At 44.5% G+C, this 6,000-nt stretch overlaps 1 protein-coding gene across 2 annotated transcripts in view; it reads right to left on the minus strand.

Annotated features, from left to right (window-relative positions):
* Nucleotides 1-5,466, minus strand: part of TNR (tenascin R) — a 384,528-nt gene extending 379,062 nt beyond the window's left edge. For both annotated transcript variants that reach the window (XM_077928219.1, XM_077928217.1), the window contains exon 1: nt 5,053-5,466. The gene's annotated coding sequence lies outside the window, so the exon portion shown is untranslated. The remainder of the gene's footprint in view (nt 1-5,052) is intronic.
* Between the last annotated feature and the right edge of the window lie 534 nt (nt 5,467-6,000).

The following is a 6,000-nucleotide window of genomic DNA, read 5'->3' on the forward strand; positions in this document are numbered from 1 at the left end:
TTGAAACTGAACTTATGGCTACAGATGAACATGACTTTTGTTATGTTGGTAATTATGTAAATCTTGTCATGTTGTAAGCCGCCTTGAGCATTGTTCTAACTACAAATAAAATGATGATGATGGTAATGATGATCACAGAATGATTTTTTGAGGTGTGCCAAGGCCCATGGAGATAAGCATCTTTCTCCCTCCCATCTTGTCCTGGGTCCAAGGGCAGATTCAAACACAGCTTTTCGTATCCAGATGGCTGTTCCATTTTGGAACTCCCATGCAAACCACACGTAGTGATTATTTGTTGAGGCTTCTTTCTTGCTGGGTGCAGATGCAGCAGCATCCATGCACTGGGAATCGATAGCTAATTGCAGATTCCCACAGTGTGTACAAATGGAAAAATAGATTCCTATGTAAACATAATGTGCAACAGGCTTCTGCACACATATGGAAGTAATTTCTATGCAGGGTATCCGTAATGTTTGCTATTAATGGAATCTGGAAGAGGGAAAGGGGGTTGAGCTTTGGAGAGATTTCTGTCTAGATGTGAAGAGAAAGTGCAGCTACCAATTGAGGGGAGAAGGTGCCTCTGCTGTTCCAAGCACTGAGGATATGATATTGTTGCTGGCCTGTTGGTGTGGAAGTTAAGTGCAAATACAAGCAGTTCCCTGGACACATACACACACACACACACACACACACACACACACACACACACACACAGAGTTTAAAAAAATGAGAGGCAAAGCACATACATAGCATATTGTGCCAACATTTCTATTTTTCTGGGAAATGCATTACATGCAGCTACTGCTCCCAAGAGTATAATCATCGTGTGTGTGTGTGTGTGTGTGTGTGTGTGTGTGTGTGTTTAAGTCATTTGTAACACAGAATCCCCCAGACCTTCACTTCTTTAGGCAGCCTATTTTCCCATCAACAAGAATCTGCAGCCAAAGCCAGCAAAAGTCAAAAGCCTTTTACTTTAGCTAATAGAAACTGAGTCAGCCCCTTAGGAACTCTCTTTCTTCTCACACTATTTTCTGGGTTCTTTTTCCCCAGGAAGGAAAAACCTGGGGTGTGCCTTTCAGTCTCTTATTGGAAAGCCAGGATATCAAAGAAGAAAAACACGGAACACTTACTCCAGTGTACCTGCCTCTTAACAAGTATGCCATGACCACACTCTGTGCTGGAGGTAACTGTTATGCAATGGTCTCATGAGAGAAAGGCGACATGATGCACACTGTAAAATGATCCTCAACTTTGCTTACAACTCACTGGGTTATGTCCTAGCAATTTCCACTACAGCTACAATATCTACTTCCCCCATATTAAAGAAGATAGAACTCAAAATGACTCAGAAGATGTTACTGATTAGATCAACCATTTTAGTAAAGCATCAGATTACTATTTCATGTTGAACTGTATTTGTGAAAGTTTTTGCATTTTTTTCTATTTACCTAAGAAATTAGAATATTGCAAAATTTACCATTATAAAAAATTCTGAACCATTATTCTCTCCCTCCCTCTCTCTTTCTCTCTCTCACACACTGTATATATATGATGACAGTGATTCTCCAACATTTATGTTATCCTTTATCTACCAAGGAACCTCTACATGTCTACCATGCCATGGGGTCCTCATGAATTGCAGAGTATTATGGGACATGTTATGCAGTTGCTCCTCAATTCATGTGGTATGCTAAGTCAGGAGTGCTGAGCTTCAGTCGCCATGTAAGAATTGAGAATGCAATCCCAGATCAAATCCAGCTCTCCCCTGAAGATGCACATTGCAGAGGGAGATTGGCTACTGTCGGCCACTCATAGAATTGTAGAGATAGAAGGGTTCCCAAGGGTCATCTAGTCCAACCCCCTGCAATGCAAGAATATCCTAGTGGCCCTAGTGCTTATTTAATAATTACATTTTTACCCCCCACTTTCCAGCTAAAACCTGAGCCTCAAAATAGCTCACAGATATTAAAACCCTACACACACACACACACACACACACACACACGTATGTACGTACATTCATACATACACACACACATACACACACACACAAATAACACAAGGCTCAAATATCTAATAGTTATATTAAATAACTTTTCAGAAAACTGCATGTAGTGCTACTTGCCTAGTGTATGTAGATGACCTCTATCATGCCTGTCTCCCCATTTTCCCTTATAAAGCAATGCAGCCAACAAAGGGGTTCCCCCCCAAAAAAGTGTGTGTGTGCACGCGCGCACACACACACACGCAGAGGTAATACAAATGACATATAATAAGGAAGGGCAAAAAATAAGGAAGACTGGAAAGGGTGGAGGGAGATGTACCAATGCAGTTCAAAATATTTCTACAAAGCAGAAAAATTAACACCAATATATCCAACAACACCTTACATTGCACAGCGCCTCAAAGAAAACGTATTTGGGACGCTGCAAGCTGCTGTTTACAGCCCCAGTTTCCTGGAACACAATCTGAATGCTACAGCATCACCACAGCTGCATGAAAGTTGACGATCTTTCAAAATGCACTTGTGACAATCCTTTGGAGTACCTTGTTTTCAATTTTCTGCCACAGCTTTTGACTTAATGCTTAAGACAACAACACAGCTAACTATGTGTGTTTGCTTCCAAGATTCCCTCAGAAAAGGGCAGTGTCTCCTCTGTTGCAAAACTTGACTCTGCTAGATCAGTTCTGGTTCCCATATGTTTTTAGGGTATTGCTGCAACATTTATTTTTATGTTAACTATTCCCACTCTTTCAGATACTCAGGAGAGTTTCAAAAGCAGAGAAAGTGGTGGGTAGAATGCTGCACCAAAGAAGAAGAGACTAGTCCTAATGAATGCACACAATTCCTAATTGTGTATAAATTGGTGCTTTGGACCATAGCCATGCTTTATATGCCTTCTGTGGTGAAGACTCTTGCCTCTGAATGCTTTTGTGTTCATCTTTAAGGCACTCCAAGTCTCTGTTCCTTTTGCTGCAACAGACTAACATAGCCTTGCGATTCTACACTCTTTGTATCAACGGCCTGCACAAATGTACAATGGAATCATTTATAGAGTCTAAATTTCAGAGCATTGAGGGATTGCAGCAATCTCTAAAATAGAGGAGACCCATTTAAGAGCTCACAATAAATATTGATAAAATGCAGCATTGCCCATTGGCAAAGTGACCTCAGTGGGCATCACACTCTGTTGGGTTCTGTAACCACAGTGGAAGCACATGGCACAATAGCAGTCTCTGTTATGAAAGACAGAATAGCTCAGAGGGTGTCACATTAGACCAACGGCATTAATAGAAGTATCAAGTTTCTGATTTCCAAACAACTTTTCTTTCAAACTGCAAGCTTCTGGATGCAGTATCTAGGTTGCTGCTGCTTGAACACAGGCACTGTGCATCTCAGAAGCCTGTTATTTAACAATATATTAAGCCAGATGAATGGAATTCTAAGAACAACTCAGGATCTGAATTCTTTGTATTATTTCAGAGGTCTAAAAGATCAACATCAACGCAAAAGACATAGTGACAAACAAAATGTGATGGGTGGTTTAGGACACGGATATAAAATAATCTAACAAGTAATGTTTTTATAGAAATCAATGTTTCCCATACCTTCACCATCATTTGTAATTCTGATCACCTTGTTTGGGGAAAAGACTTAATACAACTGGAAGAGGTGCGGAGATAGATATTGATCAGGGATGTGGAGTCCTTTCTTATAGGAATAGACCAAAAAGGACAGGACAGCTATGGGGAGAGGGACTAACATATAAAAAAATAATGAACAGTAAAAGGAAAACCAGCTCTGGAGTTTGCCTAATACCTTGTCACTGAAATCAAACAAGTTCAAAATGAGCAAAAAGGGAGGAAGTTTCCAAGGAACACAAGTTGATTTGTGGAACTCACTGTCACTGGAAGTGGCAATAGCCAACAGGGCCACTGGAACCAGCTTCCAGAGAACCATGAAACTAATTTCACAAGCCCAAGGGACTTGTAGTTTTTCTTTTCTTGAATAGATTCCCCCCCCCCCCATGCCACTGGTTCTGAAACTGGAAGGCATTGTAAAGGCAGTTTGGGACAGGCAGTGAGGGTGGGGTCATGACAAGCCTGAGACGCAGCTGCAGTTGGGATCCTGCCTCAGATCAGGATAAAGAAGTGCTACCTATTGTCAGCCAATGTAGTGGCAAAACACAGGGGCAAGTGTTGAATGCATGGAGAAAAGGAAAGGAGAATAAAACAAGGTGGCTTATGGTAGCAAAGGGGCAAAAAGAAGAAGTAAAAGCCAGTTGGAACAATGGGGTTTGAAACAGAAGCAATAAAGGAGCTTGGCCATGACAGCTGCATCTTCCCAGGGACTCTCTTGCCCATTTAGCATGCAAAAAATGACATTCCCCCCACTACTTTCTCCTTTCGCTGCAAGCACTGGGAGTAAGTTGACTCTCTTTAACCTCATTTTAACAAGTCTGGACACAAAAGTGCAGCAGCATCAGATTTCCTGGGGAAGCCCCCTCCCCCCAGCTGCTCATCATTAACTTGTGCCCTATCACTCCCCACTCCACCCACCGCCATCTGTACCCCAAGAGGGGTACCCAGCAACTGCAAACCCTATTAATATCTTCTAGGGACCTCTGCCAGCACCCACAAGCTGGCAGTTATGAAAACCTGGCCACTCGCCCATCCTGCTTCATCTGCAGGGCAGTACAGAAAAGCGAGGAGCCAACCACAGGCGCACACACCCATCAACCTCCACCTCCAGACTCCTCTTCGGCTCCTCGAAACCAGGAAAGAGTTAACAAGATGTGCTCTCCTGCACAGCAAGGAGACCCGACCGCGCACCTATGCATTACTGCACACCCCACCTGCCTATAGGAACAAGCTCAGAGAGGCACACAGAGCTGCCTTTCCTTCAATGCACAGAGAAAGAGGTGAGCTCGCTTCCCAGTATCCGAAGAGGAAGAAGGAGTGAGAGCGGCAGGCGGCCCATTGCGTCGCTCTCCTTGGTGCTGAAACAAGCCAAGCCGCGCAGTGCAAAGAAACAAGTAACGCCGGACTTACCCAGGCTGGGAAGAGCAGCAGCAACCCAAAGGGGAGAGAGATGGCCCCCAGTCCAGAGACCGCCTTGGCTCTTGAATCCACCGACGGCTGGGCTGTCTGGCCCCCAGGCTGTCCTCTTCAGCCCCCCACCCGTCTCCTCTTCGTAGAAGGAGAAAGAAGCCGGCAAGAAGCAAAGCTGGGGGCGGGGAGATGGGGGGGGGAATCAGGTAAATGATGAGGCGGGGGGAGTCAGACGACTCACTCGGCCGGTGGCAAATCTCCTCCAAGCCCCCTGCTTGCCTCCTATTTCCCTCTCAGTCTACTTGTGTTGAGGCAAGAGCCCTAGCGCAGCTGAAAGGTTCCCCAGCCTTTTCTGCGCTCCCCTCCTCGCTCGCTCGCTCTCTTCAATTTCAGCAGCGTGGAGTCTTCTCTCTCTCTCCCTCCCTCCCTCCCTCTCTCTCTCTCTCTCTCTCTATCAGCCTGCAAGGAGCCACCTAGTGGCCAAATGGAGAACCAGCCCCAAATCTTAACAACACCACACACACACACACACACACACACACACACGAGAGAGAGAGAGAGAGAGAGAGAGAGAGAGAGAGAGAGAGAGAGAGAGAGAGAGAGATCCACTCTATTCGGAGCATTTTTTTAAAAAAAAAATGCCTCCTCTTACCTGTGCAGTTGTGCCTGTTTATGGCAACTTTAGATGCTGTTTTGCAATGTCCCCAGGAGTGGGTGGGGGTTCAATACACTTTTGCCACTTTTCCCATTGAAGGGTTTGGTCCACCCAATGACATCTCATTTTTCTCAAGGATAGGAAAGGATCAGTCGTATTGTGCCAGTCACTCCGATCAGGACAAACTCAGAGCCTCTAGTTCCAACTTGCAGGGTTTCACTGCCTATCAGATCCATAGTTTTTAGGGTCAGTTTATACATTCAGTTTATACATTGAGCTTTACCAGAGGTGAG

Source organism: Podarcis muralis, chromosome 5 (assembly GCF_964188315.1).
Source record: "Podarcis muralis chromosome 5, rPodMur119.hap1.1, whole genome shotgun sequence".
In the NCBI taxonomy this organism is placed as follows: Eukaryota; Metazoa; Chordata; class Lepidosauria; order Squamata; family Lacertidae; genus Podarcis; species Podarcis muralis.